Source organism: Cajanus cajan, chromosome 6 (assembly GCF_000230855.2).
Source record: "Cajanus cajan strain Asha chromosome 6, NIPB_CcT2T_4, whole genome shotgun sequence".
In the NCBI taxonomy this organism is placed as follows: Eukaryota; Viridiplantae; Streptophyta; class Magnoliopsida; order Fabales; family Fabaceae; genus Cajanus; species Cajanus cajan.
Window position 1 is genome coordinate 47273119 of NC_138522.1, and position 15677 is coordinate 47288795.

The 15677-nt window shown below is 30.8% G+C and overlaps 1 long non-coding RNA gene and 3 other non-coding genes across 8 annotated transcripts; 3 read left to right on the plus strand and 1 right to left on the minus strand.

The window, feature by feature from the left end:
* Positions 1-1745: 1745 nt before the first annotated feature.
* LOC114915823 (uncharacterized) lies at positions 1746-12052 on the plus strand. Of its 5 annotated transcripts, XR_014434739.1 has the most exons (8): positions 1761-2035; positions 2148-3376; positions 4789-4854; positions 4962-5007; positions 8191-8241; positions 8630-8720; positions 9161-10954; positions 11086-12052. It is a non-coding gene; the product is annotated as an uncharacterized LOC114915823 (long non-coding RNA). The 5 variants fall into 5 exon arrangements; XR_014434741.1 differs by lacking the exon at positions 8630-8720 and having other exon boundaries at positions 1752-2035; positions 2148-4854; positions 4962-8241; XR_014434743.1 differs by lacking the exon at positions 8191-8241 and having other exon boundaries at positions 1754-2035; positions 2148-4854; positions 8630-10954.
* Positions 2214-2437, minus strand: LOC114915897 (small nucleolar RNA U3). Its single transcript, XR_003804086.1, has one exon. It is a non-coding gene; the product is annotated as a small nucleolar RNA U3 (small nucleolar RNA).
* Positions 3781-3975, plus strand: LOC114915873 (U2 spliceosomal RNA). The gene has a single exon (XR_003804063.1). It is a non-coding gene; the product is annotated as a U2 spliceosomal RNA (small nuclear RNA).
* On the plus strand, positions 8521-8716 carry LOC114915872 (U2 spliceosomal RNA). The gene has a single exon (XR_003804062.1). It is a non-coding gene; the product is annotated as a U2 spliceosomal RNA (small nuclear RNA).
* Positions 12053-15677: the final 3625 nt, after the last annotated feature.

Sequence of the window (15677 nt, forward strand, 5' to 3'; positions counted from 1 at the left end):
TTAAAATCCAAAAAGTCTTATACTAAGGCCCATAATACAAGACCAAACAATATAAATTCCTATACTACCAAATATATGAGAAAAGTGGTCATCCATGTAAAGCCCAAGTAAAGAGAACCCTAGGCCCACCAAACTCATTGGGCTCACTAAGCTCAAAAGCAATCAAAAGTCCAAAGGCCCATGAAGCCCAAAACTAGACCCAATAAGCTTAAAACTCAAAAAGTCTTATACTAATATAAGACTTTTAATATAAGACTTTTTGGGTTTTAAGCTTATTAGGCCTAGTTTTGGGCTTCATGGGCCTTTGGACTTTTGATTGCTTCTGAGCTTAGTGAGCCCAATGGGTTTGGTGGGCCTAGGATTCTCTTTACTTGGGCTTTACATGGATGACCACCTTTCTCATATATTTGGTAGTATAGGAGTTTATATTGTTTGGTCTTGTATTATGGGCCTAAGTATAAGACTTTTTGGGTTTTAAGCTTATTGGGCCTAGTTTTGGACTTCATGGGCCTTTGGGCTTTTTTCTGCTTCTGAGCTTAGTGAGCCCAATGGGTTTGGTGGGCCTAGGGTTCTCTTTACTTGGACTTTACATGGATGACCACCTTTCTCATATATTTGGTAGTATAAGAGTTTATATTGTTTGGTATTGTATTATGGGCCTTAATATGAGACTTTTTGAGTTTTAAGCTTATTAGGCCTAGTTTTGAGCTTCATTCATAGGATGCTTGATGTCATTGAGGAATGGGCTTCATATCTCACTCACGCTTAGCACTAAACTACCCGCCCCTAATGTCATCGAGGCAAAGAGTCTCATATTCTCTCGTGTCTGTTAATTAGGCAGAGGGCCTTTGTCTAACTTATATTTAACGCCACATACATTAGCACCCAATGCAAATCCAAACAGAAAATGAGTATCTCTTCTCACACTAGGTGACATTTAATCAACACCTAATGTTTGTAGCATTGACAACAAAACCACGAAAGTCTATGCACCTTAAAAGCAATTAAACTAATGTAAATCAAATTCAAAAATATTTGGTAACATCATTTTTTTAAGAGGAAAATATCGAAATATAAAAGTAAAATTAACAAATTTTTGCAATAATTTATATGAGAGAAAATTATATTTATAATAGAAAATTTTGTTTGGTGTTATTTTCTAATTATAATTAGAAATTTACGCATTTAATTAATGTAAACCTCTAATTCTAATAAAAAAATATTATCAATTAAAAAACTATACTTAAATTTTAAATATAATTTAGTAGAATGAAAAAAAGATATTATTTTGTTTAAAAAAGTGCTTAATGTCACATATGAGTTAGAACGGGCCGTTCCGAATTCAGAACGGCCCGTTCTGGTTTAAGTAATCATACGTTATTTTTGAATCTGGAACGGGCCATTCTGATATTGGAACGGCCCGTTCTGGTCTAGTCATCACGTGTTTTTTTTCTTCTGGAACGGCCCGTTCTGGTGCATTATTCATGTGATATTTTTTCATTTAGAACGGGCCGTTCCGGAAGTGACAGCAGCTGCTCCTCCGTAACACGTGTTTTTTTTGGGTAATTTAAAAAAAAATTTAGTAAAAAATTTGAAATTTAAATCCTGTGATAAGGTGCATTGGTAAACACTAACCTTAGATGCATCTAGTGGTAATTGTTCATGGTGTACCCATACACCACTTGGTTTCATGGTCCATTAGAGAATTTACCACATTTATAATGTATAAATGGTTAACTCAAAAAAAAAATTATTTAATCTGTCAGACAACCGTGAGACCATCTCAGACATTAGACATGTCTGACAACGATCCCCTACAGCCTTACATAAGGCCACTCTACAGAGAAGCTTACCAGGCCGTTAATAATCTCACGGTGTCTCCTTAGAACTCAAGGAAGCAGAGGTACCATCCTATAGAACAGATCCTGTTCAAGTAAGGTCCTGACCATGTTATCTGTTGTCGACAAGTTATGTTTGGTAGAACTACATACATACATGCAAATACCACACACCCAACCTTACAACTGACAACAAGGTAATAATGTTCCTTTTCTTTTTCTATATATACTTTTTTTGTGTTTCAAAATGCTTTCCAAATGTTTTCAATGATTACAACAATATTTTACACAGTATTAACTCGCTCTCAGGTTTTTAGGGTCCTTTTTCAATAACAAAGGATGTATAAAAAAAATGTAGAATTGGTAAAATTATTGGGTCTGTCAGACAACCATGAGACCATCTCAGACGGTAACTGTCCAGAGAACGATCCTCTACGGCCCCCAGACGACACACCTCCACAGGGAAGCTCATCAGGCCGTTAATCACGCTCTGATCTCATGGTCATGGTTCATCCACCAGACGTAGGTTCCTGTCTCCTTAGAACTCAAGGATACAGAGGTACGAGCCTATAGAACAGATCCTGTTCAAGTAAGGTCGTGACCATGTGCAAAATGCCAGTTAATATAAACTCGTTTCATTGAATAAACACTTTCGATGTGGGACTATTATGATCTTGGTGACAGTGTCAGTAATACTGTAGTAGTAACTTATCTTTAGTTTTTGCTACGAAGCACCCAAATTATTTAGAGGAAATTGTCTAGTGTTGCTGGGGTTTAGGGTTCCGAACTCAGAAGTGTTTGATACTGGTAGACTCTAAAATTATACAAATGCATGACCAATCCGAAAATGAAAGGAAAATAAAAGAATTTTTAGCTATCAATTGAATCCAATATGATTCAGCTATGAATCTATCTATTTTGTAAGTCATGTCTCGAACGTACATGTAAAGGTGAGTTGGCTCTTTTGAATTCAAACTTTGTTATACCTTTTTTAAAGACTATATAATTCTGTATTTATACTTAGTTTGGTTGGTCTATCTGCAGCGGTTAGCTTTGACATATTTAATTAAATAGTATTACTACTGGTAGCAAGGTGTTGAGATTTGTCAATGTTATATTATATCAAGAAAAATGAATAGATCATGCATTTACAACACATAGTTTGTTAGTGGTTTATACTATTCTGCATAATGCTGGTTGGTTAAGTTATTAGATTGGTCTACGTCTACCTGCAGCAACTAGTTTTAGCATATTCAATTAGTTATAAGATAGTTTAACTTGTACAAACAAGGTAGAGAGTAACTAATCACTTCAAAGATTTATATTTCTTTGGCCTACAACAGCTGCAATTGTGTTGCTTTAATCTCCCGTGTCAATGACATGACTTAAGAGAGGATCGAATAAGATGATGCATCAATCAGTTCTTAACTTTCTTCTGTACAAAGGAAATACAAACTATAAGATGATGAAGCATTTTTGGTGTATCTTAAAACAAACTGCAATGAAGCAACTATTGCATAAAACTAATCACGAAGTTGGTTAGTATTCTCACACTGTTGTCATCTTATTTGCTGTCATACTAACTTCCACTGTTGTATTGTGATTTGTCACAGCCAATGGCAATCCATGATCTGAATATTGTTTCCAGTGTGCCTTTTATCTACTGTTCCTCTGGGTTAATAATGAGTGCTTTTTATGCTTTTTTGTTCCTAAACATGTCAAGGTGATTTTATTTTTGCAGTGATGGATACAAGTGTTTTGAGGCCCATTTTCTTTATAGGCTGAAGACAAGCCTTCAGGTTCCAACAAGCAGAGTCTTAGACTCCTAAATGTTGTAATCAGCTATATTTGTGATATTATTAATAAGTCCCACATTGGGCAAACACCAAGAACATTTGCAGAAGCCAACAATAAAACATAATCATCTGCTACATTCCAAATCATACCTTTCTCGGCCTTTTGGCTAAGATCAAGTGTAGTATCTGTTCTTATCAGTTTAATATCTGATATGTGAGTCATTGACTCACTTGATATTAAATTTATTTTTTAGGGAGAGGGCCCTTCGAGGTAGCTTGCTACTGGGGTTCTCATGTGTCGCCCATGCCTTACACTACAGCAGGGGCTTGGCGCATCCCACCTAAGTCAGTTTCAATATTCTAATTATGCTGACCACCTTACACTACAGCAGGGGCTTGGTGCATCCCACCTAAGTCAGTTTTAATGTATTATGTAAAGTACACATTATATTCTCAATATTTGGTCAATTTGATTATTTTATTTCCAGTTTTAATGTTATATTGATATTAAAGATCCTGTCCCATCCCATCCAAATCAGTTTCATGTAATAGGTAGATAAGAGAGTCATAAATGGCTGCAACATTATTTTCAAATATTTGGATTTTGAATTTTAAGAGCTATGGTTATTATATTCAGATTTTGTATTGTATTAGCTATGGGTTGTTTTTTAAAAAATGATGGATGCAACATACTATTTTTCTTTCTCTGAAAGAATCAAACAAAAGGTTGATTCTCCTTTTGCAGTGTACTTCTCATAATGATATTACCTTATTTTTAAGAACTAGTTGTTGTAGAGGGGTATATCCCACTTTTCTATGGCTGAGTCTTTTCCTTGACTTAAAAGATTTTTCAGAATTTGCTTGGCTCTATCCTTTTGGTCTTACGCTGAACATCTCCTTTAACAATATTTCATAGAAAGTGGCTAATTTGATCAACACTCTAACTTCTAATATCTTTATTGATTCCCTTGCTTTTATAATTGATCTGTTAAATTATTATAAGTTCTCTTATTCTCCTTTTAGAGTTCAAAATTGGATTTCTAATTTTCCTTGAAACTATAAATCCAAGAAAGTTAATTGTTCATCTTGTCTAGTATGTTAATTTTTTTTGCCAACTGAGTCAAATTTTACTTGTCTTAATGTGATTTGTGCAGAATGTGGTATTTCAACTTACTGAACTTAGGGTTCCAAATTCAATCAGCATGTCATTATATTTTATGGTAACCAGTTGCTTACTTTCCTCAGATTTGGTATAAGTTGAAATTTATGATTGTAGCTCTTATATGGCCACTATTGATTATCATATATTCATATGGTCTCTTTTCAGGGAAAATGTGCAAGACCTGTGACATCTGTGCTTAGTTTCTTGACAGGTTCACCTCTGCTTTCAAAGGCATATTGTAGAAACTATCAAATACTTCAACACAACCTTATTTTGTTGGTAGGAGAATCTTTTGTATGATTCTTTAAACAAGAAGGTACAATAATGCAGATGGACTAAAATATTAACTTATTTTCAGAGAAACAAAATTAAACTCAACTCAAATTTAAGAAATTAAAAACATATTTAAGTTAATTTAAAGATCAAATGAATAACTTAATCTATATTTAATTATTTATTTCAATATGATTTTAAGTTTTTAAAATAAATTGGTTATTTTTTAGAGAAATAACTTTCAAGGCCTTTTTGAAGTTAATTTTCAGGGTTGAGTTTTTATTTTGGATTAAAACAAATAATTCAGCTGTTTGTCTAAGCAAATGCATTATACCTTGTAACACAAGGACACTTTGAAGGTTGACATAACTTGGCTATTGAACTATTTTGAATTTCATTTTACCCCTTGAACATGACATCACCCCATGCCTCAAAAATGGTCATGAACTCAGCATGGAGTAAGAATCACACATTCTTCGTTCTACTATGAAGAAGGAAACACTCAACAATTTATCTTTTGGGATAGGGAAGAGACCCTTCCTTATTATATCTTTTGGGGTAGGGAAGGGACTCTTCCTTACTGTTTACACTTATACATTTCAGCAATCCAACTGTTCACCATAAAACACAAACTTCCAAAAGGAACTTGCCGGAAAAGGTGGTAAGTGTCATCCAACTTTACAGCATTGCAATGGCATTAGCCGTAGACAACACCCCTTTTAGAAGAGGTCATCAGGCCATTAATCATCTCATGGTCATGATTCATCCATGAGACATAGTTCCTGTCTCCTTAGAACTCAAAATACAGAGGTGTGAGCTTATAAAACAGATCCTATCAAAGTAACATTCAGTTTTGATTATATGAAGGCTGTGTTTTATTAAAACTCAACAATGTGGAACTAATTGAATAGGCTAAACGACCACTGTAGCACATTTTTTAAAACTTATTACTAAAATAAGGCTGTTTTGAAACAATTTACATCTTTGGGGTTCTTTTATTGGGTGTCGCTATGGGCCATAGCGACATCCATGACACGTGGGTTTTTTTTTTTTTTTAAGGCTTGATTGGGCTGGACCAGTGTCGCTATAGGCTTGCCCAGTACGCCACAGCGCCACATAATTTTTTATTTTTTTTTTCGTTTTTAAATTATTTATTACATTATTTTTTAGTAGGCGCTGTGGCCCAGTACGCCTGAGTGACGCTGTGGCTCACAGCGCCCCATTTTTATTTTTATTTTCGTTTTTCATTTATTTTTTAAATTATTTTCTTAACAGGCGCTGTGGCCCAGTACGCCTGAGTGGCGCTGTGGCTCACAGCGCCCCTTTTTTTTTTTTTTTTTTCATTTTTCAATTATTTTTTACATTAAATAAAATTAAAACAGAATTAAATTAAATTAAATAAATTAAAATTTTAAATAAACTTATTTTCTAATTAAATAAAATTAAAACAGAATTAAATTAAATAAATTAAAAAATTTAAATAAACTTTTTTTCTAATTAAATAAAATTAAAACAGAATTAAATTAAATAAATTAAAAATTTAAATAAACTTATTTTTTAATTAAATAAAATTAAAACAGAATTAAAATAAATAAATTCAATATTTAAGCAGAAATAAATTAAACGTATTTCAAATATAAATCAATTTTTTTTAATTAACATAAATAACACAGAATTAAATTAAATCAATTTAGAATTTATATAAATTTAATGACACAGAAATAAATTAAATCATTTATAAATTTGTAATTATTTATTTTTTTAATAAACATAAATTACACAGAAATAAATTATATCAATTTATAATTTCAATATAATTATTTACGAAAAAATTTAAATTAACCAGAATTAAATTACAGCTATTTCAAATTTAAATAAAATATTTTTTTAATTAACATAAATAACACAAAATTAAATGAAATCATTTTAAAATTTATATAAATTTAATTTTTTAATAATTATAAATTACATACAAAAAGTTTTTAACCGCAGTGCCACGTGTCAGCGTCTCATTGGCCAAGCACGCGGTGAATTTATTACGCGCCAAGTGAGGCGCTATGAGTTGCAACGCCTCAAATTAGCTGTGGACACGTGTCAGCCTCTGTATGGTCACGCAGGCGGTCAATTAATGAGGCGCCATGAGTTGCAACGCCTCAAATTAGCTGTGGACACGTGTCAGCCTCTGTGTGGTCACGCAGGCGGTCAATTAATGAGGCGCTATGAGTTGCAACGCCTCAAATTAGCTGTGGACACGTGTCAGCCTGTGTGTGGTCACGCTCTGAGCCATAGCGCCTCAAATTTATATATATTTTTTTTCGTTTTTAATTTTTTTTCACATTATATTACCTCTTTTTAAAAGTTATAATTTTTCAAAAATTTTAATTCTTTTCTATTTTTTATCAGACATTTTTTTATAATTTTTTTTCATATTTTATATTTATAAAATATAATATATATACTTTACAAAAACACCACGTGAGGCGCTGTGAGCCCAACCGTCTCAGAGGCGCCCTAGGCCACAGCGCATCAATTTTTTAAATTTTTTTTCGTTTTTAAATTTGTTTCACATTATATTACTTCATTTTTTAACTTTATATTTTTAAAAATTTCTATTGTTTTTTTCTTTTTTATCAGAAATTTTTAAAAAAATTAATTTTCATTTTTTGTATTTATAAAATATTAAATATGGTATAAATATCAGACTCCTTGAGGCGCTGTGAGCCCAAACGCCTTGGAGGCGCCCTAGGCCACAGCGCCTCATTTTTTAAATTTTTTTTTGTTTTTAAATTTATTTCAGATTATTTTAAGCCGACTTGAGGCGCCTTAGCCTATAGCGCCTCTATAAAAGTCTCCACCAGCTACAGCGACTCGTTTAATATGGCGTTCATGGCTTATATTGAAACCCAAATTTGCCACGTGTCATGGGTGTCGCTGTGGCCCATAGCGACACCCAGTAAAACAGCCCCAAAGATGTAAAATGTTTCAAAACAGCCCCATTGTGGTAATAAGTTTCTAAAACTACACTTAGCCAATTGAATAACATGTTTCATGGGGTCTAAATATTTTAGTCATTTCAATTCATACAAAATATTTCTAACTTTTATCACGTGAAAAGGAACAGCTTTTGCAGTGGTACAAATTTCAAGCAAGGGGAACCTAACTATACAGAGAGGTAGCTAAGCAGTAATTGATTTTTTTTTTTCCTCTGATGGCCATGTATGATTTGTGGCTATAATTTCTCAATTATTATATCAATTTTTCTGCATGCATAGCAACTATTATGATTTATCTGCAAAGCTTTCTGGTTCCAACTAGTGTAGTCTTAAACTCCTAAATGAACTAGTATATCAGCTATATTTGTCTCATCTTTATTAAGTCCCGTACCGGACAAACACCAAACACATTTGCACAAGCCAACAATAAAAGATAATCAACTGCACTGTTATAAATCATACCTTTCTCGGCCTTTTGGCTAAGATCAAGTGTAGTATCTGTTCTTATCAGTTTAATATCTGATACGTGAGTCATTGACTCACATGATATTAAATTTATTTTTTCAGGGAGAGGATCCTTCATAGTAGCTTGCTACTGGGATTCTCATGTGTTGCCCATGCCTTACACTACAGGAGGGGCTTGGCACATCCCACCCAAGTCAGTTTCAATGTTATAATTATTATTAATGTTTTATTTACACTAATCTTCAATATTTGATCAGTTTTAATGTTTTATTTACTCTATAGCAGTTTCAATGGTGATATTATAAGCTTGTTGCATCCCACCCAACTTAGTTTCATCGTCTTAAAGATTTACAATCATAGTATTGTCTTGTTTTTAAGTAATATTATAGTTAACTCAAAGACTTAATCATCATAGTATTGTCTTGTTTTTAAGTAATATTAATCATCATAGTATTGTCTTATTTTTAAGTAATATTATAGTTAACTCAAAGACTTAATCATAAGAGTAATAGAGCCTATAATATTAATTGTTTTGTACCTTGCCAGTGTACCGTTAATAGTGCCTATAATATTAATTGTTTTGTACCTTCTGTTCTATTAAAAATGGTTTGTTTGATTTTATTTATGTGATAGGTTGATAAGAACTAAGAAGAGATGTTGACACAATATGAGGATTATCTTTTTCTATTCAAATATTCAGATTTTGAATTTTATCAGCTAGGGATTTTTTAAAAGAATAATGGCTGCTACATTTTATTTCTCTGAAAGAATCGTACAAAGGTTAATTCTCTTTTTGCAGTGTATTTCTCATCATGATATTACCCTATTTTTAGGAATTAGTTTTTGTGGAGGGATATATCCCACTTTTCCATGTTTGGGTTTTTTCCTTGACTTATCATAGGTTCTCTTATTCTTCTTTCAGTGTTCAAAATTGGATTTCTAATTTGCCTTAAAACTATAGATCCAAGGAAGTTAATTGATCATCTTGTCTAGCATGTTAAATTTTTCTGGCAACTGAGTCAAATTTTACTGATCTCAAAGATGATTTGTGCATAATGTGATATTTCATTTTCATTCTGGGTTCCAGATTCAATCAGGATGTCATTATCTTTTATGGTAACAATTTGCTTACTTTTCTCGGTGCAAATTGAAATTTAAGATTGTTGTTCTAATATAGCCTTATATATTCTTGATCTTGATAGGTTGAAATTACCAAATACTTCAGCGTAATTATCAGTTTTGGCAATAATTCTTCCACACAATGCCTTTAATGAAAAAACTTCCTGCTGGTAATATTAAAATAACATAATTATGGGTCTGTTTGTTTAAACTTAAAAACAAGTGCTTTTAAAAAACAATTATTTAAGAAGTAGATAAAAGTTGCTTCTTAAAATAAGCAAAAAAACTGTATTTTAAAAAAAGGATGTTTAGACAAACACATGAAATTTTTTTTTCAAAAAAAAGTATTCATTTTATCAAAAAGAAACCCTTCTAGAGAAAAAAAAAATTAAAACAAACAAACCCTATATTTGATAGGTTCTCCAGGATATCAGTTCTTCAATGACAATACAGATTGTATGAGCATTAATTTTGTCTCCTCTCTTATATTGCAAGTACCATGTCTTATGCATTAGTGATTATAAAGTATGGGGTTTCAATGGCAAAGCCAGGGCTCTGAAAATTGGAATGATAGAATTGTAGTAGTTTTAATATTAATCAAATGATATAGTTAAAACAGCATTATTAACCAAAACAAATACCGTTTGGACATTATTAGATTTTCCTTATCTGATCAAAATCTTTGGATACTTTACTGATACATATCCATGAAGTATCTAAGTCTTTAAAAAACAACTGAAAATTCAGACCAGCTACATATGAGGCATAGAAACGTGTATAATATAAAAATATAGAAACATTGTCCCTTGATGAATTTAAAAAAAAAAGAGAGAGAGGGATTTGTAAGCATCGTCCAAGAAATATATTTTTAATTTGGATTTGCAGAATTATAATTATATATTTATTATGTTTGACAGATTTTTACATACATCTAGATATGTATCTTACACTATCCTGTCCTATTTAGTTTAGAATAATCGCATCACCTAGTAGTTGATTGTGAATAATTGTATGGAAAGGCGGTCGACCAATGCGAACCTTGAAAAATTATATTGTTTCTATACCTCCATATCGACTAAGTGGCCATGGCCAACTTGACAGCCTCAGAATGCATAATGATGTCTTTGAACCTTATAATGCTTTCTGAGCTGGTGAATAGATGAGGTGGAGTATATCCTAACCGAAACTAGATCTTACGGGAATGTGGGCAATCTCAAAGTGCATGAAGGATTGTTTCTTGCCTGCCTGAACAACGTGCACAAAGTTCAATCTCTTCCGGCCGTCTTGAGTGGTAAAACATGTTTGTAGGTAAGGCTGAATGCAATCCTAACCAAAGAAAAATTTTCACTTTTTCTAAAATGTGTAGCTACCGCACTTTCTTCCAAATAGGATTGTTCAATCCGGTGCCATCTGCACTAAGAAATCTGAATCCGATGCAGCTGAAAATAACATCCCGAAGGGTCTCCCATCCAAGTGAATGAGTCTACCCCAACTCTAGATGAAGGTATATCAAGTTGTTGAAAAAACACCAGCCACTCATTCAAGATAGTAGTGCGAAGGAAGCCAAAATCCCATGTTCCAAGTTGTCAACAATCTGCCACTGTAGCAGCAGAGTCATTGATGTGGATCACTAGAACCTGAGTTCCGAGTTTACCCATTCCAGACTAGTTGTCAAACCACAAGATGAGTGACCGGATCCAAACTTTGGACGAAACCCCTCACGGATGAAAGGAAGCGCCTTAACTAACTCCTTTAAACTGGCAAGGCGCTTGACTTACTGCATGCATGGAGAATCGATTCACCATTCAAATATTTGGCACAAACAAAACTAACCCAAGATTTATAGTGGAGGTGGATGAGATCCCATATCAACTTTCCAAGAAACGAGATATTCATATGTCGAGTCTCTCGTATCAAATAAAAGAAAATTACTTTTTACAATTTTATTATTATTAAATATATATCATTTTTTTTCTTTATAAAGTTATCTCTAATGTCATAAAAACTTCTTACTTCATGAGCTTTTGGCACACCACCTCATTCTATTGTTTGCAAAATGAAAACATTTTTTCTTTCATTACCCACACTTGCTTACCCTTGTTGGTCTCCAATCAGCTGTTGCTTTATTTTATTTTATTTTTTACTACCAAATACCAATTGATAGAATTAAACCCAGCCATAGCGCGAGATTCATGTTCAACAGACAACACCTATTAAACATCTTCTGAGATTCATGTTTGCCCTTTTTATTTTCCTTGGATTTATATGTTGTGTGGCTTTCGTTGTTCTTCAGTTTATATGATATGTGATTGAATTTGTTACTGGACATGGGATGTAAGGTTTGTAAACGATCAAGTGTCCTTGGATCATGTCCACAGAATGAAATGAAAATCTTTTTCAGTTAAATCTATTCATTTTAGCTGAGAGTGTTGTTCATATTAGATTTTAATGTGGTTCTTTAATATAAAAACAAAATAAAAAAGGATCAAGTATTGGGAATGGAACATATAAAATTGGGCCTCTGATGAACTGAGTTTCAATAAAATATTTTAGGGCAGTGTGGAAATGAAACTGGGCCGGGATGATGTGATGAGAGCTCGTGAAGGAGAATTTTGTAACATTAGAAATATTTTTTGAATATATTTTTAAGAAAAATATGAAGGGTGTGTTTAGTGAAAAAAAGGGGGAAAACAATCTGGGCTTTTTCTCGTGCACCCATCCTATTGTCCCGTCCACTTCTACTCCTAACCTTCATACATTTTTTCATCATGTCAAATATGAATGTAATATTTATTTTGATTAATGTTAACGTGGTAAAATGACTGTTTTTATATTGTTTTAAAGATTTATTTGATATCATAAACTTTTAGTAACCAAATTGATAGTGATTTTAAATTTCAAGATACTAAATATAGAAATTTAATATTTTACAAATGAATCATAATAATGTAGTTGTTAAAATAAATATTAATAAAGATCAAAAGTATTTAAGATTATCATGCATAAATATATTACAATTATAAAAATTATATATTTTACAAATATCTATATCTATTTTTTCACTTTATAAAATTTTATGAGGGAATGATACATCTTCTTTTTGAGTTATGAAATATCATTATACCTTGTTTGGATGGAAAATTTATAAAGAATTTGACATTCAAGCATTTGTAAAATTATTTGAAATAGTAGAATTTTAAATTCTCTAAAAAAAAGTAAAAAATTTTAAAAAATTTATATTTTTTTATTTCACTTATATATTTTATCTTATCTCTTCATGCTTTATTCAAAAATATTTTTATAATTATTAAAAATTATCTAATATTAATTTTTAAAATTATTAAATATTTAAAAATTAACTAAGATTTATTTTTATAAAATTTAATTTAAAAATATCAACATATAAATATATTTTTAAAATTAATTTTACCATGGTGGAATTAAATTATCATATCCAACTCAACAATTTAAAATCTTTTTCAAATAAAATATTTTAAGAATGATAGAAATTGAAATCAAAGTAATTCAAATACCAAGAATTTAAAATTTATTGAATTTATTAAATTTCTCATTCAAACACACCATTAATTTTAAACAGAAGTTTACAAAGAGATTTATATATAATTTACTAATAAAAAAATCTTAAATTCGAATTCAAGTAACCGTTGTTAATGTAAGTAGAAGATTCTTATTTTTATTCACACTGATGTGAAATCTAGTTATGTGTTATAACACAGTGTGTTTTTTTTTCACTTGAACAACATTGAACAAAATTTTTCCCACTATTCAAGAAAAAAAATGTAGAAGAAAAATGGATGGACTTGGAAGCAATCATAAAACTAACACATATAACTAAGGAAAGGAATTACACTTTTAAAAAAGTAGCCCATTATCAAATGACTAAATAGGTTCTAAGTTGGTCGAGTTAAATTTTAAATAAATTTGTTATTTGATACTATCAAAATTTAATGGATTGAATTAAAATAAGTTTGTGCATTTTTTTTAAATTCAATTCAATCATCAACGAAATAGATAAAATTAAGTCAATTAGATTAATATAATTAAATTTATTTATTTACTAGTAAGATCAAGACACTTTGTATTTCTATATTTTATTTAATAATATTTAAAAATTGTAAATATTTATTAGATAAATTGGAGTTGTACTTGATCCTCAAACTTCGATATCTCAAGTTTGAATCTTATATTTGTAAGAATAGTTAATTTTTAATATTATTTTTTAGGTTTAAATATGTTTAAACTCCCTCCAATTAGATTAGTTTTAAGATTATTACTTATTAATTTTTTTGTTTTAATTACCTAACAAATTTTTTTCTTCAATTTAATACTTAACATTAGTCTCCCTCTCTTAAGTAATGATATGGCTGACAGGCTGTCACGTCATTGGCAACATTAGATTTTAATTTTTTTAATAAAAAAAATTATTTGGCGCGGTGACCTCAGCTCACACCACCACCATGCACTCTACACCTCTAGAAACACCTTCTTCATCACGCCGCGGATCCTCATGGTCGATCTCTTGACGAATAAGCTACTGACCTCGAAGATCACCAAGATCTTCATCCTTAGCGAACCCTCTCCCACACACTCTCCGATAGCGTCCTTCTGTAACGCTTGGGGCGAGCCAGAATCTCCGACAACAACTCGTCGACCAGATAGAAGAGCAGCGGCATTATTTAAAAATATTTAAGTCTATTTTTTATTATGTAAAAATTAAAGAATAAAATTATTTAAAAATGTATACACCAAATCAAACTATTCTCTTTATATATATTATAGATTATAGAAAGTTAAATATCTCTTAAAAAATATAAATTATTTGATATATTATTATAAATATATTGTTATCAACCAATAAAATAAATAATGATACAAATTAAATTCGATCTAAAATAAATTTCTTGATTTGTTGTATTATTATTGACTCAAATAACCAACATTAATATAAAATAAAATTTATAAAATTTAAAATATATGTTATATTTTTACAATGTTATTAATCCAAAAATATAATACTTGTTATTGAATAAGAATGACAACAAAATATTATTCTAAACAAATGATCATACTAACTTATTATTATTATTATTATTATTATTATTATTATTATTTTATATATGACTGAATCAGGTTGAATAACAGATTAAAAACATAAAATTTGTTACCTTATTCAAATAAAATAGGATTAAGTTAAGTCTAACCTAAACACTTAAAAAATATATATATATTATAATATCATCTAAATTTATTGAATTGATTTTCTTCTGTTTGAATTCGCAAATTACATATATCAGCTTATAGCTCAAGAGCAAATTAAGTTGGGAATTGTGAGATCCTAAAACTAGGAAAAAGGAAAGTGTCTCTAGGTGTTGGATTTTATGTTGGCGCAACCAATATGATGTTAAGTAAGTGGGCTAATGCCTAATGTTAAAAAAAGGAGAAGAGGAAGAGAAAACTTACCCACACATGCGTTCACGTTAATTACATTTTGGATCCAGTTTCCCACCACTGAAATAAAGGGATTTCAAAGTGAATAAGCAATAAACATCAATGATTCTATAGGCCTACCAAATAAGCATCAATGAACACACACAAAGCCAAAATACCATATCATTCATTAACTCCAACCAGTTTGAGTGCTAAATATTTTTTTCATCTCTCTTTTTTGCTTTCCTCCCTTTTTCATTTGAGCTGGCTAATTTGTCTTCTTTTCATTTTTTTAATTGTACATTTTTTATTGAAAATTTTGGAACAAGCTAATTTGTTTCGATATTTCAAAGTCCTAATACCTTGTAACAAAAATATATAATAATTAACAACAGCTGAGCCCTTGGATTGATTAACACAAAATTATTTCATTTTAATTAATGATTGTGTTTGAATCTCCACTTAGAAAAATACTTTCGTCACTCATAATAGACCCATCCACTCAGACATGTTTTTTCTTTAATAAAAAAAATTGCATGTAGTATATACCAAGAAAAAAAAACATAAAGTAACATTATAAGGA